The sequence below is a fragment of the Pelodiscus sinensis genome, chromosome 25 (assembly GCF_052426305.1).
Source record: "Pelodiscus sinensis isolate ZL-2025 chromosome 25, ASM5242630v1, whole genome shotgun sequence".
NCBI lineage: Eukaryota > Metazoa > Chordata > Testudines > Trionychidae > Pelodiscus > Pelodiscus sinensis.
The window spans coordinates 9,273,276-9,300,535 of NC_143076.1; the positions used below are offsets into that span (position 1 = coordinate 9,273,276).

The 27,260-nt window shown below is 56.9% G+C and overlaps 1 long non-coding RNA gene across 1 annotated transcript in view; it reads left to right on the forward strand.

The window, feature by feature from the left end:
- Positions 1 to 466: 466 nt before the first annotated feature.
- Positions 467 to 27,260, forward strand: part of LOC149521697 (uncharacterized) — a 34,962-nt gene continuing 8,168 nt past the window's right edge. Inside the window, exons 1-3 of the long non-coding RNA XR_016347850.1 lie at positions 467 to 1,386; positions 3,895 to 4,047; positions 6,784 to 6,844. This is a non-coding gene — a long non-coding RNA (uncharacterized LOC149521697). The remainder of the gene's footprint in view (positions 1,387 to 3,894; positions 4,048 to 6,783; positions 6,845 to 27,260) is intronic.

The following is a 27,260-nucleotide window of genomic DNA, read 5'->3' on the forward strand; positions in this document are numbered from 1 at the left end:
CCTGAGGCCTTGCCCTCATTAGTAAGCTGAAAGCAACAGTCCTGACAAGCAGGCGGGGGAAGTGTTTGGCCACACTGGGATCCCATGGGCGGGAGAGGGACCGGAAGCAGCCTGGCCTTCCATGGGGGCCGCGCACACACCTGTGCCTGGCAGCGCTGTCCCTGGGAGCGGGTGGTGCCATGGGCGGGTAGGCATGCCCGTATGCCGTGTGTGGCACTCCTCAGTCTCTGTGCATGTGCTCTTGTTCCCAGCCTGCTTCCAGCAGTGGCTGGCGGTGGGAGGGCATCTCCCGGGGTAGACATGAGGGCGTCCCCCCCGGGGGTCAGAAGCGTGTCTGGCCTCCCCAGAATCTGTGAGCAGGAGCCCAGAGCTGCTGACAGAAGGGCTCAAGGAGCTGTCTCCATGTCAAAATAACACAATTGCAGCGTGGAGGCAGGTATTGTTTTTCTGGAATAATGGACGGCGTTGTGCTGAGCTTGTGTTTGTCCATTTGTTTGGAGATTCAAGTGCTGAGCTGTTTCTTTGAAGGGCTGTGTACTCTGACCAGCAGCTGGAAGCTGTGAGCCTCTTAAGAAAGATTTGAAATCTAGAACCCTCTGTTCATTAGCAAGCCTAGAGCAGGGGGCTGGACTTGATGACCTTCTGAGGTCTCTTCCAGTTCTATGATTCTATGATAATCAGGAAGACCAGGGGTTTATAAAGCCACTAGTAAATGTAGTCCTCTTACTAAAGGTACCTCTGACTTTTTCTGGGAGAATCCTGTGTGTTGCAATCTAGCCCTAAGGACTACAACTCCCATGAGCCCTTGAGGAAACCAGGAAGAGAAGGCTTGTCTGGGCATGTGGAGAGAGGGCTCAGAGTCCGGGATTCTCTATTTTGGGGCAGAGGAGCCAGGCTGCTGTGAGGGAGCCTTATCCAGTCCAAGAACTGGTATTTTGCAGCTACAGCCTGGGACTGAGAGCCTGCGGGACTTGGATCTAGCTAGCTGCTTCTGGGGCAGCTGATTGCCCCAGAGGGGAAAGACTCTGGCTGTGCCTGTGGCTGAGAAGGACACAACAACCAGCGCACAGGAGGAGGCTGTAAGGAACTGGGCTCTTTGGGAAAGGGCTGCCTGGGATGGACTCAGAGATACAGACTAACCCTGGGTCCAAAGAGAGTCTGTGTGTCCAACCCAGGGAACCAGAACTGCTGGCATTTGGTGGAGCCTGCTTCAGTGGCAGAGGGAGTCTGCAGCTGGCTGCACAGCTTGGACTAACACACACAACCTACAGAAAACCTTCTGCAGATCTTCAAGCGCGCCCACGCAAGCAAGGGTCTGGGGCTCTGAGTCCAGAGGAGAGCACACTCTGGGGTGGGAGAAATGGTGGCAGTGCAAATGACAGCTAGGTAAGTTCCTATTCCTTCTGCGTACTTTGTGAATTGATTTTATTCACTGTTAATCTGTTAAACCCTCAGCTGGGCCCTCATTGGCTAATTCCTGCCACAACTGCTGGCTCCACAGCTCCAGCCCTCTCCCAGGGCTGGGTTTTAACCCTTACGGGGCCAGCGTGGGGCAGACGCCCTTCACAGCTGCTTGCTAGCAGGAGCAGCAACAGCGCTGCACAGTAGAGTTGTCCAAGACACACTGGCAGGTCCTCTGAAGTGGTGGCCAACTGGGGTGCAGGCCTCATGTGCCTCATGACCCAGGAGACAGAGAAGGGCCGATCAGGCCATCCTGGCCTGTGCCAAGGTGTTTCGGCTCCTTTGTCTTGCCGGCGGCAGCTTTCCAAACTGATTCCCCCCCCCTCCCCAGCCCCAACCAGAGCTCGGTCGTAGCCAGCTTCCCCTACGAGCCAGCCTCCATTCCCCTTTCCTTCATTGCTCCCCATGGCTTCTAATCATTCCCTCTTGTCCCCAGCAAAACGTTCCTTCTGCCTTGGCGCTTACGCCCTTCCAATGCCTGCCCTGCCCTGCTTTGGTCACCATGGAGACAACTCCTGGGGCCCTTCTGTCAGGCCTCAGTCCCCTCCTGGATTTCCGTACCATTCTGGGACGCTGGGTCCCGGACAGGCCGGAGCGCTGCTCCCCTCGTAGGTTCCATGCACCGTGACTGCAGACGTCAGTGGAGTGGTGCTGGTTTACACTGGATGAAGATCTGGACCAGGACTCTAGCTGCGGCCTCTCCAGAGCTGCATTATTATTATTTTGCATGCTAGGCTCTGTGCAGCCACTCCAGAAGGGCAGCCCGTGCCCTGAAGAGCTCCCCGTCCGATAGCAAGAGATGGGCAGATAGGGTTTGCTACCCTCTCGCCTTGCAAGCTGATGTTTTCTAGTCCCTCCCACCCCTAGATCTCATCCTCTGCACCTGTGCGCCGCTTCACATTGCGGATTATCCCCCCAACTTTCAGCTCCTGCTTGTCCCGGTTCAGATCTGCTCTTGCACTGTCCTGGAAGGGAGCTGAGTGGAAGAGCCCAGGGTGGGGAAAGCGACGAGGAGTCCTGTGGCACCTTATAGACTAACTGAAGTGTAGGAGCATAAGCTTTTCGTGGGCAAAGACCCACTTCGTCAGATGCATGTATCTCCTACACTTCAGTTAGTCTATAAGGTGCCACAGGACTCCTCGTCGCTTTTGCAGATTCAGACTAACACGGCTACCCCTCTGATACTTGACACCATGCAGGGTGGGGAGAAGGAGTCAGAAGCTGAAGGGAGAGATGGAAGAGGAGGAAGCTACTTCAGAGCTTCCTCGTGCCACTGCTGAGCAGGCTGAGTGAGCCAGGGAAGCGCTGAGCAGCCATATTGGCGTCCTCAGGAGCACTCCTAAGTGTCCGTGTTTCCCCGCTCCGGCCAGCCTGCTCAGCCCCTCGGAGCAGGGGGAGGGTTAATTCCCCCCCCCCCCCCCCCCCCGGTGCGAGAGGGGAGAAGGGCTGGAATGAGCCTGACACAGGAATGAAGGGAATGCTGGAGGGGAGAAGGAAAAGGGCTGGAAGGGGAAGGCCTGGACAGGGGCGCCTGGTGTCTGTGGGAGGAGGGGGTACAGAGAGGGCCACCCAGAGGGGCAGGAAGAAGCCTGGGGGGGCACCCTTTTTAGCAATTAAAATTTTGTCAGGGGCATGAGGGGCGGTGGCACCGCCAGAGTGCTGCCATGAGGCTCCTGTGCGCCCAGACACTGACTCCGTCAGATTAACAGGCGGGGCCGCGTGTGATTGCTGCATTGGGGCGGCTGGGCACGAGTGCCACAAGCCCCCTAGAAGTGTAGGGAGTCACTAGCACTGTGGCTCTGCCCCCAATCCACCCTGAGGCCTGCTTCTGCCTGCCCCCTCCCGTGAGGCCCCCTGCCCATGTCCTTCCTCCGTCGCTAGTGCCTCTCTACCCCAGTGGGTGGGAGGAGGCCCTGTGAGGAGGGGGCTCAGATGTGCAAGTGGGGAGCCGCTGGGGAAGAGGTGGAGTCAGGACAGGGCGTTGGCTGAGCCGAGGCGGTGAACTGGCCTGCCTCCAGCGAGAGATGCGCCACATCCTCCCCGGGTCTCTCAGGCCCACGGCAACAGGGTGTAACATAAGCGAGAGGCTCCCAAAACGTTAAGAGGTGAATGAAGGCAAGAATCCGAGCCCCCAGGTTAGCGCTGATGGCAATTCATAGGCAATGGGAAAGCAGTTCAGACAGGCATGGCTGGAGTAGCCAGTGGTCGCTGGGTGTACACAGGGCTTCATGGGTTGGCAGGCCTGGACTCAAGTTGCTATTGTCCTGTTCCCATCTGCCGCCTGCACACAGACTGCCCTACCCAGCTGGGCTCTCTAAGCCCCCCCCCCCTCACTCCCTCATGTAGAAATGGGCCGTGATGGAGAATCTACGACCCCCCCACCCCCGTGTATATTGTTCCGTGGTGAGCGTTCACATGTTGTCTTGTTTCCAGTGCGGCTTCAACTTCCCGCCACTGCAGCAGGTCAGACTTTCTTCTGCGCAGCGAGACTGAAGAGCTGCTTGTTAAATCTCTGTGCCCCAGTCCCACCTTCGCCTTCTAAGAGTGAGGTCACTATGGGCACCAGCTGGTGACCGCACTGCAGTGGTGAGTCAGAAAGACAAGAGGTGGGGTAAGGTCTGTTGGGGAGAGAGACAAGTGGAGCGTTAACACTCCTCCCTAAACCCTGAAGGGTCCATTAGAACAAAAGCTAACTACGTCTGCTAGACTGTCCACTCAGCGGTGCCTGTAGCTGTGACACTTGACTAGGCTCCACTGTGCACCTTGCCACGGGCGCGCCACGGGACGGAATGCCCTGCAGGCGCCATTTTGTAAGGACTGGGCAAGAGCGCTCCTGGAAGCAAAATAAAATGCTCCCCCTTAGGTAGCCCCACGGCTGAGAGAGTCTCTCCTCCCGCCTCAGCCTTTGTCACTGGTAAAGCCCAAACATTTTGAAGATGAACGTGCCGTCTAGCCCCGGCCTAAGGCCCTTTCCCAGCCCTGGAGCAGACTCTGCAGCTCTTTCTCCCACAGACGCCGGTCCAAGGTAGATGTCAGTTCACCCATCTTGTGTCTCCCATGCCGTGAGACCGCACAACTCCAGCGCGGTGCCCAGCTGTGAATGGCCTTTGCGTGTTCCAGTCACCCTGTGTCTGGTTTGCCCCCTTGCTTTCCTGTGATACCAGCTCCCCACACCCTGCTGCCTCCCTGGCTGAATTTCAAGCTCCCCCCCCCCCCCCTCAAATCCAAGACAGCTGTGCCCCTTCGTGAGAACTGAGCTCTGCCCAGGATTTCCAGCTGTTTCAAGAACTCATGCGACGGGTTCAGCTTTTCCCCAGTAACATAAAATGGTCCAGTTGGAGCGTGTGTGTGTGTATGTAGGGGAAGGGCAGCGGTCACCACTTTCCCCCTTTACATCCCTCCAGGCCTGTCTGTTCCCGGTAGCTTGGTGAAGACTGGTTCTTCCTTCTGCAGGGGTGGGTTTGGCATTTGTAAGTGAGAAGAGAGAAAACAGCCCGGCCCTCTCCAAGCGGCCCACAAAGACTCAGCTTCATGGAATCTGCAAAGAGAAAAGTTTTCACTTTCTTTAATGATCTACGGCTCTGTAAGCAACACTTGGGGAGTGTGTGCTTACCTTGGTGCTGAGCCAAGACAAAGGCCAGGCCGGCACATAGTAACCGACTGTTGAAAGTGAGAACTAGCAGCAGCAAGTCCCGTGTTCGGGCTCTCCAGCCCTTGCAGGGTGCTGAGTGGCTCCTTTTTAGGAGGCTTGGCAGTCCAACGGTGCTGGGTGCGGCGCCGGCACTGATGGGGCTCACAGGACTGTGGAGTCTTGACACTAGCAATGGCCTTTGCACTGGCTCCAAACTGACCCTGCCTGACTGGGGAGTCCCTGTTGCCATGAAGAGCCAGTTGGTCCCAAGACTTGTCTTTCTTGTGGGCTCGCAGTGACACCTTTCATCACCAGCCAGGGAAGAGAGAGGCCCCTCTTCTTAGTCCCCGTTTGGAATAGGTACGCATGCCGAGCGGCAGAGCGTGAGGTCACTTTTGGCACTGCATCCTGGTTTGTTTCAACTGCCTTAAGCTCTGTTTTAATATCTGCAGAAACATTCTTGAGCAGGGTGGGTAGGAGTTATTCTGGATAAGTCATTTCTTAATCAGAAATTATTACTCCTATCCACTAGGGTCAAATTGCCTTTTCCCCTCTTAGCCTGAGCAGTCATTGCACAGATGTTCCATTCAAACGTAGAGGGATGGCGAGGGAACCAGAAATGTGGATTTCAGTGTTCAGGGCCTGTTGGGAAAACAGAAATATGGATCTCAGCAGGCTGACAAAGAGCTTTCAAGCTGCACGTGTGCTCCAGGAATGCTGGGGAATCAAAACAGTTTGGGATGTTTGTGGGCAGCTTCTAAGTGAATTTCCTGCTGAGAAAAACTCCAGGCTGACAGCACCGGAGTCCTGTATCTACCCAAGGGTATGTCTACACTACCCCTCTAGTTCAAACTAGGGGGGGTAATGTAGTCATACGGAGTTACAAATGAAGCCCGGGATTTGAATTTCCCGGGCTTCATTTGCATAAAGCCGGCCGGCGCCATTTTTAAATGCCGGCTAGTTCGGACTGCGTGCTGCGCGGCTACACGCGGCACGAACTAGCTAGTTCAGATTAGGCTTCCTAATCTGAACTAGCTGTACATGAAAAACATGGAACGAGGCGTACAGCTAGTTCGGATTAGGAAACCTAATCCGAACTAGCTAGTTCGTGCCGCGTGTAGCCGCGCGGCACGCAGTCCAAACTAGCCAGCATTTAAAAATGGCGCCGGCCAGCTTTATGCAAATGAAGCCCGGGAAATTCAAATCCCGGGCTTCATTTGCAACTCCGTATGACTACATTACCCCCCCCCCCCAGTTCGAACTAGGGGGGTAGTGTAGACATACCCCAACAGAGATAACATGGGGAGTAGCAGTGCAAACCTCCCCCACGCTGCTCCAGCAGGGTGGCTCGGCATGAGCCGCCAGGCGGATGGAAATTCAGCTGTAATAATTGAATGTTGGGTAAAATTTTCAAAAGCACCGAAAGGGACTCGGAAGCCTGGCTCCGACAATGCGAGTGCTGATTAGCGCCACCGTGGTAGTGTGTGGATGTGGACACCTGTCCCATGGGAAGCGTCCGAGGCCACCACTGCATGGTCATCAGTTGGCCATGGCTTTGATTGAATGCAATCTGGTTACCTATGAAAGGCCTCGGTTTGCCATCTGCTGCATTTCTTAGCAACTGACGAATGTTTATTCAACACAATGCAATACATCTGGCTCGGTTTTTATTTCATACTCTTTGCACACAGCCCAGAGCTTCGCAAGGCGTCAGGGGCAGGCGGAGGCTGATGAGAAAACGGAGGCTGTCAGGTGAGTGCGGAGCGGGCTTGCGGAGCCAGGGCCTAATGGAAGGGCTCGGTCGGGAGGTGGGGTGCAAGTGGAGAGCCTGGAGGGGCTGAACTGGGGGCTTGTGCTCGTGGAGTTTAGAAAACAGGCAGTTGGCTCTAGTGATACAGAAGGGGCTTTATGGTCCCGTTTCCTGGTGTGAGTGAGCAGCCTGGCCACGGCGTGTGGAACCCCCTGACACGCAGAATGAGTACAACCGTGCAGATGGACGCAGTTAACTCCTGGAGCACAGATTGGCTGAGGCAGGTCAAGGGGTGACCTGCCAATGTTCGGGCGGTGGAGATGACTAAGACATCAGAGAGGGAGGAACTGAAGCCTGAACACGCCCTTTGGAAGCACATGCAAAAGGAACACTCTGTACATGGCTCTTCCTTTCCCTCCGCCACGCCCCTGGCAGAAGTCCCCCTCTCTAGGGCTCTGACGCAGATGGAGGGAATGGGTCATGAGAGGGCTAGGGACTGAGGGTGGAGCTGGATGGACACATGTCAGGGCTGTTCCCCGCTCTGGCACTCCGAGTGCAGAAGGTGGGGGCCTGCAAGAGAGCTTCCAAACCTTGCCTCTGCAGGCCCTGGTTACAAAATCTCCCCCCATCCTAATGCACAGATTTTGGGGAACTGCTGCCATCATCAAGTGCTTTTTTGTCCCTAAAAATCAGGGGTGAACACTTGAAATCACCCCCAGGGGGACCCCAAGTTCTTTTGCCCCAAAAGAGCTTGAAAAAAGGAAAGAGAAAACCAAGCTGCAGTCCCTGGTAGCCGACTCCTCAGCCGGAGGCCTGCACACACACACACAGAGCTGCCAGGACGCAAGAATCAAACCATCACCTTTAAGTGATTTTTCTTACAAAACAAAAGGTAAGCGCGATAAAGCAGACTGGGCTGCTAGATGTTACAGAGCCACTAAGGAAAACCAATTACATCACAGAGAAAAGTTTCTGGGCACAATGGGGGATGGTAAAGGGGGGGGAGACGCAGAGATTCACACGGAGCAGTTCAAACCAAATCACAAAATAAAGAAAAACACGACTGGATTCACTTTTCCCTTTTACTTACTTCCAGTGTTCGCTTGCTCAGTCCACTCCCATGCTCTGACTCCTTGGAGGCATGGCAGTCCTGCCTGGGTTTACATCATCCTGTGTCTCAACTCCTGGTTTCTCTCTCCCACACAAGGGAAACAGGCAAGGAACCTAGAACCAATTCAAATGTCGACTCTCCATCTCGCCTGGTTCCCCTGGGCCCCCCGGCCAGCGCCTTTGTTTACCTATCTGCGTTTAGCCCCTTAGTCAGCACTCCTCCCGTCATTGCACCACACACCCTCCCGCCACCAGTCTGGTGGGAATTAGTCGTAGAGTCCCCCGGGGCGACCACGTCTGACCTCCTGTAAAATTCAGAAGGGAAGGTGGTAAAGCCACATTCGGCTGCTGCCCGGAAGCAGGGGCAGAACCGCTGTGGATCTCCAGGGCTGTAGAGATCTTGTGGGCCAGGCCCTCGCTTTGCTCCATGGGGGGAGAGAGGCGAGCTCCGTATTTAACTGTAGTCTGTGAGCTGACATGAACGTTTCCAGCTCCCCACTCCCTGCGCTCCCCACCAGACCTCCCATTGGCGCAATGGGGCCTTTGCACACTGGCCAAGAGGGTATCTGGCTTTGCCGAGTCACTGAGCTTCTGGCTGTGGTTATGATTTCATAGCTATTCGGCTCTGTGTTGTCTCACTCAGCATCACTCAACAGGCAAAGCTGCTCCTCTTTAGAGCTCCCCAACTTATGCCCTTTGCTTCTCTTCCTTTTCCGTCCACCTTTCCCTGCTTGTCTGGGGCAGGGATGCCTCAGCCATGGACACGGGTACGGTCTGCGAGGAGGGGAGTGTCATGGATTTTGTTCTTTGGACAACTCAGCAGGAGGGTGTAACTAGGAGCTGGGTGGAGCCACAAACCAGTGAGTCCAGGAAAGCTGGATTACGGATTGGCTGCCACCCACAGAGAAGGGGTGGACAAGGCTGTGCGTGGTGGGGAGATGTCCCAGAAGGAGCAGGTGGATGGGAGACACTCGCGGATACAGTTGTGTTCATGCCCTGATGGAAGGAACACAGGGAAATTGGAACACACCAGCCCAAACTGTAAGTGGAATCAGGAAATCTGCCTTGCAACAGGTTTCATCATTGGCTGCTGTACAGAGGGTGTGAAACACAAGTGCTAGCGTGAGCAAGAGTGCCTGCTTGCAGTTCACCCTGGATTTGCACAAGCCCATCAGGGCAGATCCCGGTGTCTGATCTGTGAGCCTGGAGACCAGCTCTCCTGGCTACATGGAAGTCCATTCTAGCATATGGTGTTATGGTCAATTCATACACTGGTTCCTATATAATAGTGTACAGCCAATGGAGCTAAGTTGTAGGTTGCATGGGGCTGGTAAGCATTTAGGGGCAGTGAGCGTATATTAGGGCTATAAGTAAAGTATGGTTGGAGCGCCAGGCCGAGGGCTGGAGGATTTTAGCTTAGTCATGCCAGGCCGTAGGCATAAGAGCGTTTGATATGCGAGGAGCTAGAAGTAGTAGCCCTGTGCCTGGAGGGTCACAAGCTGACTCCACGAGATGTGCTGCCAGGTGAGGTTACGGGACATCGGACTGCAGGGCACCGCGATGTCTCCACCTGAACAGAGCGTCTCCAAATGTCAGTTCGACTTCACAGCTGCGCAAAGATGCTAATAAGAGGAACTATGTAAAATGGGGCACCTCAGCATTCACGGGCCAGGTCGATCGGGGGACAGTCGGCATTGCTGTATTATGGAGCGTCACTCGTCTACGTGAGCTGAGGGATCTGCCCCATAGCTAGGCCAACTGGTCCTCTCCCTGGGAGGCGCGTCAGGAGAAACTCATCTGAGGCCAGTGAGCCCAGGCCCGGTGAAACCCGTTACGCCCTGACGAAACCCCATTGCCTTCTCCTTTGTACCCCCGCAAGAAGAGCGCCCTGCGGAGCTGGGCTAAGTGGGAGAAGGATCAGGCCAGGAACTCAGCCACGCCGGCACGAATCAGGCCGATGGAGCAGTGTGGAAGGTAGAGCAGGCTCCTAGTCTTCAAAGGCCTTGCATTAGTGGCATCGCTTAGATCGGGCTCTGGCCTCTTTTTCCCATCACCCAGGGTCTGTTGTGTCCATTCCCAGGCTGCTGTGAAGGGTCTTAAGCTGGGCAGGTCACATCTGCTGCGTGGAATGTTTGATCAAATTGCTCTTGGCCCAGAGCTGCACAACAGCTGTTGTCTTGCAAAACCGGAATCATGCATCCCCATCATTTGTCTTCACACACAGGGCCAAGCATTCCCCTTCTCCAGCACATGGTCCCAGTAGGACAGTGAACAATGGGACACACAGAGCTCAGAGGAAGGCTCTTTCATTAGCTGGGCAGCTGAGAGCAGAGACATGTTGGGCAGCAGGCGTGTGGGAATATTTGCTGTGTTAAAGCATCAGTGTAAAGTATCCACTCGTTTATCTCGCTCACAGCATTTCTGCCAAGAAATAATGGAACCGAGACCCTCGGTGGGCATCCATCAGCAAAGATACATCAAAGTCAGCAGCGCTGATTAATGGATAATTTGACCTAAACTACTCGACATTTGAGAGCGTTTGTGTGTCTGTTCAAGAACTCCTCCTAAACGGAAAGAGCTAGGACCACCACATTCTGTAGGCAGCTTCTTCCTCTCCTAACGTAAAGCAAGGGAAGGGCTTGGTTGAGTCAGGAAAACGGGATTGGGATGGGATTGCTTCTCCTAAACCCATGCAGAAAAAACACAATCACCAAGCACGTGAAAGGGGATGTCTGGGGATTCTTCCCCCTTCTCCCTTCCCATCCAGGACTGGCCCAAAGCTGCTTCGATCAGCACGGGCTGGGGTAGTTCTCTCTGCCCGGGGTAGCCTGCAGACTGAACCCCTCACCCCCAGCCCTACCCCACAGCAATGGTTTACATGAAGCATGGACATTTTCATTTTATTTTTCAAAAAATAAAAATTAATGGAGTTAAGGATCCAAGCAACACTGGGTAAATCTTCTAGTATGTTTAAAAGCGAATTAGTCCTGTCTGTGCCAGCTGGCTAATAGAGCTTCTATCTATACTCCGCATATGCTATCTATCTGCCTGTCTGTCTGTCTGTCTATCCATCTCAGGACATGGCCATCTGTTTATCCACCTGTCTAGCTCTTGGCCCGACTGTTCTCTCACTTATTCCAATTTCAGAGGAGTCACTTCTGATCTGTTCTGATGTAAGAGAGAAGTGGTGGACCACTGAGTACTTTCAAGGTCCTGCACATGAAGAGCATGCCAGCATCTATGCCCACCCGGCCACACTGGCTGCACCGTAAGTTGCTCCCCAGCGAGGCCTTGAAGTATGGATTGTAGCAGCTTAACTCTCCAGCGGCGCTGCCTGCTCTTGGAGCTCGTTTCTGGAATATTTTGAAGCTCTTTGCCTCCATCATCTGCTTCTGCTTTGGCTTGGCCTAAGCTGGTTCTGATCTCAGCAGGGCAGGGTCCCTCCCCTCGCTGCAGCGGGCTCCCCACCCCACTCTGCTCATTGCTGTGCTCATGTTCCCAACCTGCTGCCAAAGCGCCTCAGGAACGTGTGTGAAACCTCAGCCAGCAGCCCTCTGCCCCACGTACGAGGGGACCTTCATCAGCAGGGAGCAGCAGACACGGCTCCTCTGCCTCCCCTTTCCCAGCACCGTCCTTTGCCACGAGGTGAACGAGCAGCACCTTGGCGGGACACCGACCGGCCTGAGCAAACCCGCTGCAGAATCCAGCTGGTGGCTGTACTTAGCAGATTCCCAAACTGCCAGGGCTCCTGCCCTTCTTCCATTGCCCCCACCCCACCCCGCCGATCCGCCCGGGACGTATCGTACTTACTCCCTTCTGCTCTGGCCAAGTCCTTTGAGAACCCACAAGCAGAAACATGCAGCGCGGACACAATCCCATGCAAAACACAGACTACGGAGAGGGAGTCTCCAGACCCCTTCCCTGAGAAGGACCCAAGGCCAGGGAAAGGCCAAGCCACTGGGAACCGTCCCTAGTTTGCACAGGAGTCGGAAGGCAACGGACAGGAGGGGGTGATACAGAAACATTTCCAGAACCGCCGAAAGCCAAGGGAGGATGGCCCGGTGGCTAGCAGGGTGGCCTGGCCTGTTGGCGTCCCTACTCTATAGCAGCATGGGAAGTCCCTCAGCCAAGCGACAACCACTCCGCCTGAGGTGCATTGGTCCGATCGGAGCAGCACGGCCTGCGTCCCAGCCACGGCCGTCGGACTCAGGAATCGGTGGCTCTAGGTACCGAGGTCTCAAATGAAACCCTGTCCCTGCGGTGCTGGGGGCGTGTTGTGGGTTTAGTGCTAGCGAAAGGGCTGATGTTCGGGAGAGCGACGGCCATTCATCCACGGAGCAGCGGCTGACAGCTCTGCCCCGCCCGTGAGCAACACCCAGCTTTGATGAGCGTTTGGACCCAGGCTCCAGGAGTGGTTCTGTCCCCAGAGCCGGGAGGGGGGTGGCTTTGTGCTGAGGGATTAATTCTTGAAGAGAGATTGTCTGGGGCTAACCTGTCTCTTTCCTGGCACCGTCCGGGGGCTCTCACCTGCCTGGGCGAGAAGGAGAACCCGTGAGTTGCCCCAGGCCTTGGAAGGAATCTCAGCGAGGGCCAGGACTGGAACCAAAGTCTTTGGCCTCTTAGACTGAGCCAGATTCAGGGCTCTGCCTCCGTGCAGCTCAGGAGGGAGTGTGCAAAGGGGGCTTGTGGCCACATCTGCTCTCCTCTCTCCCTGGAGTTACTGCCATGCCCCCGGATCAATCAGAGCCGTCTTCCGGGTGCCCTGCATTGCCAGCCGCCAGGGCGATGGTTCACAGGCTGCATCCCATGAATGGAGTGCACAGCAGGAGGCAGAGCCCAAGCGTCGTGAGACTGGTCCCATCAGTCACGCGGTTTTAGAAAGCTCCCCAGGCCCTGCTTTTAATCTTTTTGGCTCCCCACCATTCCCCTGCCCATGCATGTTGGAGAATTTCGGATTGAAAAGTCGCTGTCCAGTGCACTCACTGATGCATCTCTCCTTGGATGCGTGGCTGGAGACTTGGGTTAGCATCTCTGGAGCCAGCACTGGGGGCTGCTGGCTGTGTCCTATTTCCATTCTCCCCTTTCTTCCCCACCTTGCTGCCCGCTGGGGCTTCCCTCTGAAAAGTCTCGGGGGAGAAGTCCCAAGGCAGCGGGAAGCCAGAAAGTCTTCCCAGACCCAAGCCAAGTTTTGCAGCTTGAGACCAACTCTAGTGGCAACAATTCTGAGCAGCGGTCGGCTTCACAACGACACGTGTTAAAGGCTTGGTCAGTGAGCCCCAAGAGCCTTTCAGTCCCTCTGCTGAGCCAAAGAGCCCCCTTCTTCGCCCCCGACCTAACCTCCTGCGACAGATTTTAGAAACCCGGGGCCCTGCCGTAGTGAGAGGGTAGCTCCCCAGCCACCTTAGCTCCTTTATCTCTCAGCTCACGCCACTCACAAAGCCGGGAGGCTTGCCCTGAGCTCCTCAGCTGGGCTAGACTGTCCCAACACCCTCCTAATGCTTTTCTTTTGATCAGGCTGGTTTCTAACATTACAGTGTCACTTTGTGAAAAACAACCTGCCGGGCTGAGATCTGAGCGGGTAGATTTCCTGAAATCCCCCTTTCTTTTATCAAACACTTATTTCATTTGCCTCCCCCAGCCGGGCGCAGCTGTTGCAGGGCCAGGTTTCGCCAGGCCCAGGCCGAAGGAGATCGCCTCGGCCGGGCTCTTACGGAGCCCTGCTTTGTGAAATCCGAACCCGGGGCTGGCCTCAGGTTTCAGCCCTACTGCTAAACTCTTCAATGGAGTCTACTGGGTCCTGGCTGGAATTCCAGGGTAACTGTATCTCTCGGGTGCATCTCTAGGCAAGCTGCATAGGGCTGGGAACACGGGACATTGCAAAACACGGATTTCTGAAGTGCCAGGCAGGGAGCCGTGTGACAAAGGACACGGGATGAGCTGGCTGGATCCAAAGATCCACCGGTACCTCTGCCCCAAACTGGCCGGCAGCTCTGGAGACAGATCACTGGTGGGTTTGCTTTGTTGCACTTTGTGGGTGCACTAGGAACCACGCCTAAATGCCCTGCTGGAAGCTGCCCAGCCCCTGTTTCTGGCTGGACCCAGGGAATAGGGCAGGCCTTCGTTAACATTACTGAGCAGGGACTATTGGCGTGCACAGTCCCTACTGCGATGGTCAAAGCCAGGCCGACAGTATGAATCACACACGACATGACAAAGGCACCAGACGTTTTATCACCATGGGGGCAGCCTCTAACGTAGCTTTCCTGCCCCCTATGCCTGCTTGCTGCCCCGCCCACGGGAGGCTGCCTTAACTAGCCAGGCCAGCTGTTTTGGCTTGCCAGGCTGGTGCACGCTAGCTGGCGTGTTCTAGTTGGTGCACCTGGCCAGTGATCTGGAGACACGGCCAATGGCACTGCTGGGTGGTGCTTCGCATGGCGCAGATGCCTGACATCATCATTCTGGTGCATTGGCTCTGTGCTAAGACAAGCCCATTTAACCCCCCGGGGGCGCTAGGCTGGGGGGGGGGGGCGGCAGAGCCATCTTCTGACTCACACGGGCCGCCAGGCCAGGAGCTTCCACTCAGGAGGCGGTGGGGATGTTGGCAGAGTCCCCGGATGGTCACAGGTTCTAGGGGCGCCTCTAGGTACCGCTGGTGAGCCAGAATCCTGGATTTTCAAAGTCGGCCCCTGGTCAGCACATTTCTTCTCCCACTGGGAGCACCAGTGACAGGATGTGACAGGCTGGCATCCACTCCTGAAGGGAGGAGGCAAAGAGCTGTGTCTGGGCCGAGGCACATTCCCATAGCGTCTGGAATAACACTGCGGTGCGCCGGTTGCAGGGAACTTTCTGCAAAGTTCCTAAGGAAGGAAAACGGCCCCAAACTCTCCAGCCTGGGTCTGAGAGGTTCCGGTGTGGGGAGGAGACGGCAGGGCTCTGTGTTCCTTCAACACCAAGGTCAGATTTCCAAGCCAACTCCCCAGAGATTGGATCCGTCGGGGGACTTGGCAGGAGAATCACATTTTTAATGTCCACTTCAGGGTTCTTATCTCCTCTCTGTTTGGGGCTGATTTATGCTTCTCAGGGTTTTATCTGCACGGCGGAATTTCTCTTCCCGTGATTTATATCACCTTTGTGTTGCAGCAGATCGTCCGCATGCCTTTCCATGGGGAGCGGCTCCCAGCCGAGATTCTTCTCCCTGCTTCTTAGGGAAAGACTTTCCTCTCCGCTCCAGTGGGACCGTGGGCTCAGGACGCCTGATCCCACAGACTGCGTGGCTGCATGCGTGATAGACGCTCGGTGGCTTTGGGACTTTGGAGAGCACAGACATAACGGTGTGTCAGCAGCAGCTGTTTTGTGCCATTGTAAAGTGATGGGGCCATGCAAGTAGCCCAGATGGCTAGATCTGGGAATGGAGCCCAGAAATGCCGACTCCCCATCCCTGCGATCAGACCTCCCTGCCTCCCAGGATGACAGTGGAGATTTGGGCAGAGAAACGGAGCCCACCTCCCACCAGAAACCGAGGGGAATTGGGGCCTGCTTCTCTGAGGCCCTTTGAAAACGCCTGCCTGAGCAATCATGTCTCTAGTCACACCAGCTAGCACATCGGCGAAAGGAGACTGTCGCCTGGACTCGCGCCAACGTATCCGGACTTGCTGGGTTTCTAGGTCATACTGGAGAATCTGGAAGGTAAACAGGCTGGGGCATCCCTTGTGCAGTCGTCTTCCGGAGAAGCTCATTCCCCGATGGAAGTCTGTAAAGAGTAAAAACAATAGACCCGTCCTAAAATAGATCCATCTTCTAAAAGGTACAGAGAAAATCTTTGAGCTCTCCAGTCCTGAGCCAATCAGCCCCGGGCGTCAACGGAGACTTATCCTTCTACGAATTTCTGTCTGGCTGATTGGCTACGAGCTCGCACGGGAAGCACACCCCTCAATCCACAATCACCCCGCTAGTGGCCTCCCCCGGGTGGGGGCAGGAGTCCACCTGAAAGTCTCCCTACTCTCAATTTCCCGTCTGTCTGGACAAGGCAGCCCCACGCTCCTGGAGCAACAGCTTCTAGGCGTAAGAGCACACTCCCATTTCAGTAGCTGGTTCAGAGCTTCGCCTTCTGCCTTGGCTGCCTGCACAGGCGCTGGTCACTTTCATGACTAGGGCGTTCAAGGTGTGCGGCAGGACTAAGACCCAGCACATCTCACTGAGGCCTGCAAACAGGCAGAATTCATAGGGTTTGGCCACTACTCTGCTGGCTTGGATTTGGGATGGCAGCGCAGAGGTTCTACCAAGCCCCGGGCCGGCCGCCTCCTGCCACCGTCGCTCGTCCCTGTGAACAGTCACCGGTCAGAGAGGCACTGCTCGGGGATTAGGCTGTAAAACCCACCTGTCCCTTCCTGACAGACGAGCGACGTCCATGGCTCATGAGGCAAAGCGTTCCCTGAGCCACTGGGCTTGGAAGTCTCCTCGTAGGAGTGCATCGGCCCTGGCCGTTGTTTTGGAAACAGACTGGCTCTGCGGAGATGAGTGCTCTGACCAGGCCTGTATTCCCACAGGGGCTGTCATCTACTCAGATGCGGGGCAGCAGTTCTGCCTGGCGTGTCCTGCGCTTTTATGGGCCTCTGAAAACACAACCCTTTTGTGGCAGCTGTTGCTAATTCCCACGGTTCATATTTATCTAAGCCCCACTGTCCTCTCACTGTTCTCACCATCCAGGTATTGTGCGGCTCGGAGGAGACCACTTCTGGGCAGTTCAGGCGGGGTGTCCGTGAAAGGAATTTCTCTCTGGAAGGCGCCTGGAGAATTCTGTTCCCCGGGGGCTCAGCGGGAGAGCACGAGGAAAATGGAATCCCACAGAGAGTCCTAGAGTTTAAGGCCAGAAGGGACGACCAGATCAGATTGCTTGTGTATCACAAGCCACTAACACCGCCCAGCCACACCTGCACCAAACCAACCACCATCACTAGACCAAAATATTCCATCCCTCAGGAGACTAAACTATGGTGTGTCAGAGAACAGAAGGAGTGAGGGGCGTCTGTGCCTGAGGCCCTGCAGCAGGGAGAGAGTCATTCCGTGAGGTGAACCCAGGAGTCCCTAGTGAGTGACTCATGTCACATGCCGCTGAAGGCGATGACCCCAAGGCTGCCTCACCAGCTCTCTCCAGGGGGACGTGTTAGTTCCACGTGTCACTTGCGGAAGATGCTCCCGCCGCATGACGTCACCACCAGCACCGGAACCCGATGGCCCCTGGGTGGAGCCTGGGGAGACGATCAATCGATTCCAAGGCCGGAAGGGATGTCTGGTCTGCCCTTCTGGAGAGCACAGGCTGGAGAACGTCCCCTAGAAAAGAGCTTTTAGTGATGGAGAATCCGCCATCACCCTTGGCAAATTGTCCCAACCATCCGTTAGTGACTCTCGCTGTCTGAATTTGTCTGACTTCAACTTCTGCCCATCGGGTCCCGTTCAGCCTTCCTCTGCTGACTCAACCTGATGCAATATTTGTGCCGTATGGGTGGACTGTGACCCACTCCCCTTTAGCTCTCCGACGCCTGGCCCAGTTCCACACACCCAGTAGATGCTCTCAGCCTGGAGGTGGGGCTTACAGGGGTGGCCATCTTGTGTGCCAAGGTCTAACGCAGGATGCGATGCGCAGCAAAGAGCAGACAAGAGGAGCATTATAAAAACGGTAGCACAGGAGCCTTCTCGCATCCAACATGGACTCTGGTGCACAGAGAGCTGCGCAGAGGAGCCGGCCGTACCCCTGCCATTTACCCATGCTGGAATGCTCTAATTAATCCGATGAAGCCAAAATGTAGCCCGCCAAGTTCAGCCCTAATCTAACTCCACTGCCTTGCGTTCAAGCGCGGAGCTGGAGGCAGTCTGGGAACCGTCAGGCAGGGAGTCGTGTGACTGGCGCACAAAGCAATCTGCAAGCACATCTGTGGAGTGTCTTTGGGTTTACAACAGTGCTCAGCGTGTATCGGGATGCAGAGACGCCAGGCACTGGCAGGAAGTGTTAGACTGGAAAAGGCGTCTTTATCCGATGGACCCAAACCCTGGGGGCTTGGCCAAAACCATCCCTGTGGTCAACATGTAACAGTCAATACGCATAGACCCTTTCCCCTCCCTTTTCCCTCCCCTGGTCAGAGTGCAGCCAGCTACAGACGGGGGCACGTGGGGCACACGGGAACATGCTCCTGGCAGCATTCCCTGTCGGGCATTACCTGCAAACCTGCCTGAGCCGTTTGTTATGGTTTGTCCTGGCGAGCCCCGTGCGAACACTGTTGCACAAGGGATGGCGTTGCACATGTGGGAGCGAAGACACAGAGGCCACGGACGGAGGCCCCTGGGCAGGCTGACGAGGAGCCCATCTTGCCACCCAGAGGCCAAGCGGCGCCTCCTTCATGGGACGCTGGCAATTCGGACCCACAGGACGTACGGCCCAAAGGGGCCAGTGCGGCAGCAACACCGTGGCTCTGGCCCACCTGCGTGACCTAAACCTGGAGGGTGCCCAGTGATTGGCTGAGGGATTGCACGGCTCTCGGACCTCACCTGGCTTTCTGGTCTCTGGGGTCCTGACACTGGCCCTGCCTCGCAGCATCCTAGAGACGTGGAGACCAGCCCACGAGGGCCAGTCCCTCCCCCGGTCACTGCTGCTGAGATGACAGGGGGTGAAACAGAGACAGACAGACAGAGACCCCACAAAACCTGCTCCAGCCCTTCGGGTCTCAAGGGGGCCTGAGAGCTGCCCTCGGAACGAAGGGCCCCTGGACGGAAAGGTCTTCTTGTGCCCACTGCAACTCCTTCTCCTGAAGCGACTGGCCGGGGGCCGGTTCCCCCATCTCGGGTCCATCTCTTTCTCCTCTTGGGTCCTACGATGCCATATGAAGGGAGATTAGTAAGACTGGGACTTTTCAGCTTAAAGAAGTGGAGACTAGGGGGATATGAGCGAGGTCCATATAAACATGATTGGTGTGGAGAAATTAAATGAGGAAAAGTTATTTACATGCTCCAATAACACAAGAACTAGGGGTCACCAAATGAAATTAACAGGCAGCAGGTTTAAAACAAACAAAAGAACAAGACCAAAGTTTAGAGAACAAGACCTATGAAGCCAGGCTTCATGAACTGAGCTTGTTTAGTTTGGAAAAAAGAAGATTAAGGGGGGACATGATAGCGGTTTTCAAATATCTAAAAGGGTGTCACAAGGAGGAAGGAGAAAATTTGTTCCTCTTGGTTTCTGAGGACAGGACAAGGAGTAATGGGCTTAAAGTGCAGCAGGGGAGGTTTAGATTGGACATTAGGAAAAAATTCCTAACTGTCAGGGTGGTCAAATATTGGAATAAATTGCCAAGGGAGGTGGTGGAATCTCCCTCTCTGGAGATATTTAAGAAGAGGTTAGATAGACATCTGTCAGGGATGGTGTAGACGGAGCTTGGTCCTGCCTTGAGGGCGGGGGGCTGGACTCGATGACCTCTTGAGGTCCCTTCCAGTCCTATTATTCTATGATTCTATGATTCTATGAAAAGGAAGTATTTCTTCACACAACACACAGTCAACCTGTGGAACTCCTTGCCAGAGGATGTCATGAAGACCAGGACGCTAACAGGGTGCAAAAGAGAACTAGATAGATTCATGGAGGTAGGTCCATCAATGGCTATTAGCCAGGGTGGGCAGGGAGGGGTTCCTGGCCTCTGTTTGGCAGAGTCTGGAAATGGGCAACAGGGGAGGGATCTTGTGATGGTTTCCTGTTCTGTTCGCTCCCTCGGGGGCACCTGCACTGGCCACAGTGAGCAGAGAGACACTGGGCTGGATGGACCATTGGTCTACCCAGTCTGGCCGCTCTGTTCTTATCTTTCTGTTCCCTTTTCCCGTTCGCTTCCCCCTGCTGCTCCGGGCCTGGGCATTGTCGCTGTCAGGCCGCCTAGCCCGCAGGTCCAGCTCTCGCTGCCCAAGCTCCATCCCAGAGCCCGGGAAGGTTATCGGGCAAGTAAATGAGATTGACTCTCACGTACCAGCAGGTACCTGGGCCGTCTGTAAACTGACAGTCCCGGGGGGGGGGGGGGAGTAACTGCCGACAGGGGAAGCTGCAAATGAACATTCTTGGCTCAGTCTCCAGCCCCGTGATGGAAACTTTGAAACAACCACTTAATACAGACCATCTGGGAGGCTCGTCTGAGCAGCAGCACCCACTCGCTCCCCAGCAGCGGCTCCGCCGCGTTTCCCTCACGGCCCTTCTCAGAGGGGGCTCGCTGGCTGGGCCGCAGGCTGGGCCTCTGGTTGACTCAGTTTCCAGAATTTTCTCTCTGCCGGTTTCTCACTTTCAGGAGGTTTCTGTGTCTCGCTGATTTGTTACTTGCCTGCTCCAGCGGCCCCAGACGCGCCAGGCGCTGTGCGCAGAACAGAGGCAGGCTCTGCCCAGCAAGGTTACCGTCTAAGTTGTCTCCCAGGCACCGCAGGGCTGGACCAGGCCGTGCCACGTAGGATCAGCCACAAGATCCGATTAGCAGAGCTTCTCCTGCCCCTGTGGCTGGCTCCCCTGGCCCCATGGGCCGCAGGAGGCCTTCTACTGGCCCTCCGCAGTGACATCGCAAGGGGCAGAACCAGCGGCTTTGGTGCTGAGACAAAGACTCTCTGGCCTTCCTCGTGGCCTCGCCAGCGGGGCCGTGCAGAAGGGACTCAGGGCTGGAGGAGGCCGGGAGCTTCCCTCTGCTCGGGGTCCCTTCCCAACCCTTGCCCTGTGGCGTGGGGAGGCGAGCAGGAAGCTCAGCTGTGGGTATGTCTACACTGCAGGCTTTTCCCAGGAAAACGGCACTTATGTCCACACTGCTATTGTGTTCTTTCGGGACATCCCCGCCCTATCACACAGGAGGGACAGTGTCTGCAGGGATGACAGACCGCCCCTCCCTCTTTGTTCTCCACAGCCGGACCAGCCATCGCTGAGGGGGGAGCCACGCCAGCTGCCCACCCCTGGGGACCCAAAAGTGCTCCAGGGTCCACAAAGGCCTGGCGAGGCAGCACATGGGTGTCCTGCGCGACATGCAGCCAGACCCTGGCACTGACGGTCCGGGAGGACGCTGAGTGGCAGAGCCGCATGTGGGACCAGCTCATGCGGCAGAGCGACAACGTGTGCCACATCCGAGAGATGGTGCACCCGGCTGCTGTCCCTGCTCCTGCCTCGGGTTCCCTAACTGCAGGGAGAGATCGATGGAGCCCACATCCCAATCTGCGCACCAGCTCATCAAGCGGCCCAGTACATCACCCACAAAGGCTACTTCTCCATGGTGCTGCAGGCTCTGGTCGACCGTAGACAGTTTACTGATGTTTTTGTCGGGTGGTCGGGCAGGGCGCACGACGCTCGTGTATTTCGAAACTCCAGCCTCTGTGGGAAGCTGGAGGTGGCACATTCTTCCCCCAGCATGAACTTCACGTTGGGGACGTGCACATGCCACTGTGCATCGTGTGGGACGCGGCTCACCCCTCATGCCGTGCTTTCTGAATCTGTGCACCGGCCACCTGGACTCCAGCAGGGACCAAGTCAATGCCCACCGCAGCCGGGCCCGAATCCCGGTCGAGTGTGCCTTCGGGCCCCTCGAGGCGCAGGTCAGGTGCCTCCTGACCTGCCTCGACATCCCCAAGGTCGCCTGGCTGTGGTATGTCCTCCACAACAATGTGGAGAGGAAGGGGGAGCCTTCCTACCATGGTGGGGAGCAGAGGCTGGCCGGGAAGGGAGGGCCTTTGATGGTGCATTCGGCTGCTGTCTCTGCCTATGATCCAGAGCGAGGAGCTGCCGTGAGGATCAGCCCCACAGGTCAGCCAGCTCAGGGAGAAGGGCTGTTTGGTTTGGGCATGTGCCAGGTATAACTGGGTAGGTGCACTGTGGGGTCAATCGGCTGAGACGGCTGCACTGTGCCATTGGTCAGAAGCAGCGCCTCTCCCCGGAGAGCAGGACGGGACGCTGCTTGCAGACACATGGCTGGTAGGGCCTGGCGTTATTAGGGCATGTGGATCTCGATCCGCAAACGGCTCAAAATCGGCTCTCGGGTTCAGAACCGCATGTCTCTGGCTCTTTAGTGTGTGTCGAGTCCGCAGCTGGCAGCTGGTCCGTGGGGACTGGCAGTCCGCGAAAGCCACTGGCCACTGGAGCGATACCTGCCTTCGGCATGGAAATCCCACGGCCAAGCTGTAAGGAGAGTTACTAGGGGTGGTTAATTCTTCCTGCTTGTTTTGCATCCTCGGCTGAGTCTGCGTCCCTTGGTTCCACCTGGCTCCGAAGCAAATTGCTGAAATATTGGGAGGGAGGCTGGTAGAACAGGCGGCACCAGAGCGCTCGTGAGAGGCTCCCAGCCTGGCTTGGCAGCGCTCTGGGCAGCTCAGATGGAGAAGAATCAGAATGTCCAGGGGATGGTCTGATCCAAACATCCACCCTGCTGGAGCGTCACCCGGCTCTGGCTGGAACCCAGGGCAGGAGAGCAATGCAGGAATGTTCAGAGCTGTGATTTATTCAGAGCTAGCAAAGTTAACACAGCGCAGGCCGCTTCAGACAGACGAGCTGGGCAGGGCCGGCTCCGGCGTGTGTGCAAAGCAGACAGCTGTGCGGGAGGCTGTGCCGTTGCTCTCGTTAGCACGTACGCTCTGGGGCGAGAATTCGCCCCTAGGCACCTGGGCCCTGCGTTCTCTCCCCTGCACAGGCACCGCTCTCACCCGGCCGTGCAGTTTTCCAGCTCCCAGGGGGGAGCAGACGTGAGGACACTGCTGCCTTTTGAACCCGGAAACCTGCAAAGAATCTGCTATTTAAATATTTTAAAAGCAGCTGCTCTACACCCCTCCCCCTCCATATAAACGCTCCCTGCCAATTCGAGAAATTTCTAACAGGGTTCGCTCCATTCAGACATCCCTCCTGCGAGACAGGCAAACAGCCATGCTCCTGAGCGAAGTGCCTGCCGGAGATAGGCCGTCCTGGCCTAATCCACGCGGCTAATCTGTTTTGTCTTTTCCAGGCATTCGCACGTTCAGACAGTTATGGTTACACGCTGTTTATTTTTCTAACCCTCGCAAACCCATAATATCGCCGTGGGCCGAGGGGGAGACGGCTGGGGGATTCACTGACATTTTTAAAAAGCAGCCACTCCCCACTGCAGAGGGATGTTGAATTCGGGGTTGTGTTTTGGCTCCCCAGCTGTGGTACAGCTGTGAGCATGAGCGCCGGCCTTTCACGAGGGCGCGTCCACTCCAGTGCTCAGTGGGGGCCCCTGCCTCATGCCTGGAGAGCAGACGTGAGTGACCCAGCCGGGTTAGTGACCCAGGACTAGCCAGGGCTGGCAGGCGGGTGTCGCCCACTGGGGAGCGGGTGGTGCAGGTGTCAGTGCAGCGATGGTGAGGCAGCTCGCGCTACAGGGATTCAGCAGGTTCCTGGTACAATTTCCAATGTGCTGCCCAAAGTGGGAACAATTTTGGAGGGGGGGGGGCCTCTGAACAGCACCACCCTTACCTCTGCCCTCACCTGGCACTGCCCTTAGAGCTGGGGCCAGCACCTGGGATCCTGCATGTGGGGCTGGTGGGCAGGACCCTGCAAGTGGCACCCAGTGGTGGGGCCAGCATCTGAGCAGGACCCGGGACCTTTGCGTGGAGCTGGTGGCCACACGGAGAGGAGAGCCTGCCGAATCGCCGCCAGCACTTCCTGCCGCAGCCGGGGCTCCCCGGAGGCCTCATGCCCCCGACCTTGCGCTGCTGAGTGTCGGACGGGCGAGCTCACAGCTGCTTAGCACCGCGTAGGCCAGTTCCTGTGCAATGTCTCCATCCAGCTAGCGGGGTGTGTTCTGGAGACACCAGAGTCCTGCTCATGGGCTGGGCCATGGGGAGAGCTCCCCAGCCGTGGGCCACAGCTGGGCAGGCTCTGACCACCACCAGAGAGATCCCTGGACTATCACTGGGGGCTTTGCCCATTGGCCGCTCCTGATTTCAGTTCTCTGTCCTGTGGCGCTGGGCAAGATGCGGCCCGGGGGCCGGACTCAGCCGCCTGACACTGATCCTGCAGCAGACGGCATCTGGCCGTGTTCTATTTCTATCCTGATGCCCGGCCACCACATTTCTAGGTGGTGGCTCAGGCAGCAGGATCCTACTGAAATGTCTCGTGGCTCTAGGCCAGTGCTAACCTGGCAGGGGCAGGAGCCGTGAGCACTTTACACAGCCACAGCGATCCGGGCGGCTGGGAGCCACAGACCCTTTGCTGCGCTTTTAATTCAAAGCCTCCAGGCCCCGGCAACTTTGGGAGGGGGTGCTGGTCGCAGCCCCGCCCTTTCCAAGCAGGTGGAGCTGGCCCATGGCTGGGACATGCTGACCCTGTTGCGGCAGGTCACCAGGGCCCGCGCTGGCTACGGCACACTGACCCTGGGCGTCCTCTGTGACGGACCGGGCCGTGTCTGGGCACAGCTGAGGGTGTCAGCTCAGGGCGAATTGCTCAACTTTGGGGCTCCTTACAGCCCCCAGACTGGAGACCTTCCCAAACAGGCCACAAACCAATCCCACAGAGCGCTTCAGCTGCCTGCCTGAAGCCTCACGAGCAAAACCCCTCCGACATCCCAGCAATATCCGTGCCCCAGATGGCCCCGGGCCTCATACACCAGTGGGGGGTCTTACAACCCAATCCCACCTACCCCGAACAAGTTCTGTCCGGTTCCAAGAAACCAGACACAGATCCCTGGTCAATTTACCCTCTGGACCTTACCCACAAATCACGCTGAGCCAATCCTTTAGAATCTAACATCTAAAGTTTATTACTACAAGAAAGAAAAGCCTGAGAGTAAGGCTGTTAAAGGATAGTACGTTACATGCATCGAATCTCCCAGTTCTCAATGCAGGCTCTAGCAGAGATGTTACAGCTGCTGGCTTAAAAGTCCTTGTTGCGCATCCTAGGATCAGGATGGGTCCACAGTTCTTCCCAGCTCGTGATTCCCTGTGAGGCTGCATCTGGGGTCAGGAGCAGATCTGAGTACCAAGATGGAGTCTGCCACATGGCATCTTTATCCCTCCTTCCTGGTCTGTTCTTGGCTACAGCAGGTCCCCTGGTCAGTGGCCTATCCCTGTGTTCCCTGCTGGTAGCCCTTAGGAGTCGGTCACCATTCCTGAGGTGTGTCCTTGGCCCATTGAGTGCCATTGTCCCACAGGGCCTCGCTAATTAGCATGTCCATAGGCCGGGCTCTGCCCAATGCTCAACCACATGCAGAGAGACTTCCAGTCTCCACACAGATTACAGATTCCTAACTCCACACACAGACATTATACAGGTGTATGAAGAGCAGATACAGAATCAGAAGAAACTAAGCTTTTGTTTGACCCCTCACATGGCCCCCTTTGTACCACTTTTGGGGTGAATACCCCCCCCATGGGTGCGGCAGTGACCCGGCTGCTCCCCTCACAATCCAATAACGTGACAGCCCCATTGTGGCAGGTCGCCAGGGCCCACGCTGGCTGGAATTCGCTGACCCAGGCGGCCCTGGTGCGGCAGGTCACCAGGGCCCGTACTGGCTGGGACTCACTGACCCTGGCAGACTCATTGCGGCAGGTCACCAGGGCCCGCGCTGGCTGGGACTCGCTGACCCGGGCGGCCCCGTAGCGGCAGGTCACCAGGGCCCGCGCTGGCTGGGACTCGCTGACCCGGGCGGCCCCGTAGCGGCAGGTCACCAGGGCCCGCGCTGGCTGGGACTCGCTGACCCGGGCGGCCCCGTAGCGGCAGGTCACCAGGGCCCGCGCTGGCTGGGACTCGCTGACCCGGGCGGCCCCGTAGCGGCAGGTCACCAGGGCTCGCGCTGGCTGGGACTCGCTGACCCTGGCGGCCCCGTAGCGGCAGGTCACCAGGGCCCGCGCTGGCTGGGACTCGCTGACCCTGGCGGCCCCGTAGCGGCAGGTCGCCAGGGCCAGATCGCAAGCTGACAGGAAGCGCACGTCGCCTTGCCCAAGCTCCAGGCAGATGGATCCTCCTCACCTGCGGCTGACACTGCGCAAAGCATCCTGGAGCCTGGTGCCAGGCTGCAGAGCCACAGGGGGCTGGCACAGCAGCTCCATCATCCTGTCCTTGGAGTTAATGTTCTCACTAGGAGCAGCAAACAGTCTCCGAGACGACGTCTTGGCCCCGCTGCCAAACCAAACAGCTCTCCTCAGCACCGCCAGTTACTGATTTCTCCAGAGGGCTGGCGACTCCGGGAGAGAGGCGCTTCCTTCCCCGGAACTCTTCCCAGCATCTGCTGGGGCTTGCTAGCCCGGCTGGCTCGGTGCTAATACTTTCAGGCTGTGTTTGTTTGCAGAGGGCGCCGGTGATCCTGCGGGAAGGGCAGGTGCTGGGACCCCGCGCCCAGGAGTGCGTGCGAGTGTTTGTTTTACAAGTGTTGCTCGTCTCCGGGCTGGGGCTGCCAGCTGAGCAGCGTGCGAGCAGGCGGAGCGTCCAGCTTTGTTTATTTAGCTGAGTGGAGAGACAAGTGCAAGCCCTGCCTGGCCCTCTCTGCCTTCCAAGGCCGGGAGATGGGGCGGAGGCAGAGCCGGCTGGATGCCGGCTGTGTCCAAGTGTCCGCACAGAAAGGGGGAGAGATGCAACATTCTCCTGGAGTGCAAGGCCTGCGGCCCAAGGCCAGCCCACCTCCCCGCACTGGGCGATGGACACCTCCGGGAGGGGCACCCCGGCTGGCCTCATAGGGCCGGGGTCCATTGAGGGGCTCTCGCTCCCACATCAGTGCAGGGCTGCGTGCGGCACTCTGCAGCCAGGGAGCAGGGCGGGCCTGGCTGGGCTGGAGGAGCTGGGAGGGGGCGCTTGCCCCACTGAGGGTATGTCTACACTACCCTCCTAGTTCGAACTAGCGGGGTAATGTAGGCATACTGCAATTGCAAATGAAGCCCGGGATTTGAATTTCCCGGGCTTCTTTTGCATAAGCGGGGAGCTGCCATTTTTAAAACCCCGCTGGTTCAAACCCCGTGCAGCGTGGCTACACGGGGCACGAACTAGGTAGTTCGAACTAGGAAGCCTAGTTCGAACTACCTAGTTCGTGCCCCGTGTAGCCGTGCGGCGCAGGGTTCGAACGAGCGGGGTTTTAAAAATGGCGGCTCCCCGCTTATGCAAATGAAGCCCGGGAAATTCAAATCCCAGGCTTCATTTGCAAGTGCGGTATGCCTACATTACCCCGCTAGTTCGAACTAGGAGGGTAGTGTAGACATACCCTGAGACAGCTGGGTCCCTGTGTGGAGGCCGGTGCTTTGGGAGCAGGAGGTGCTGTTCTCTGGGGCCAGCCTGACCCTGCCACGCTGCTCACTCATGTCCCTCCGGACACC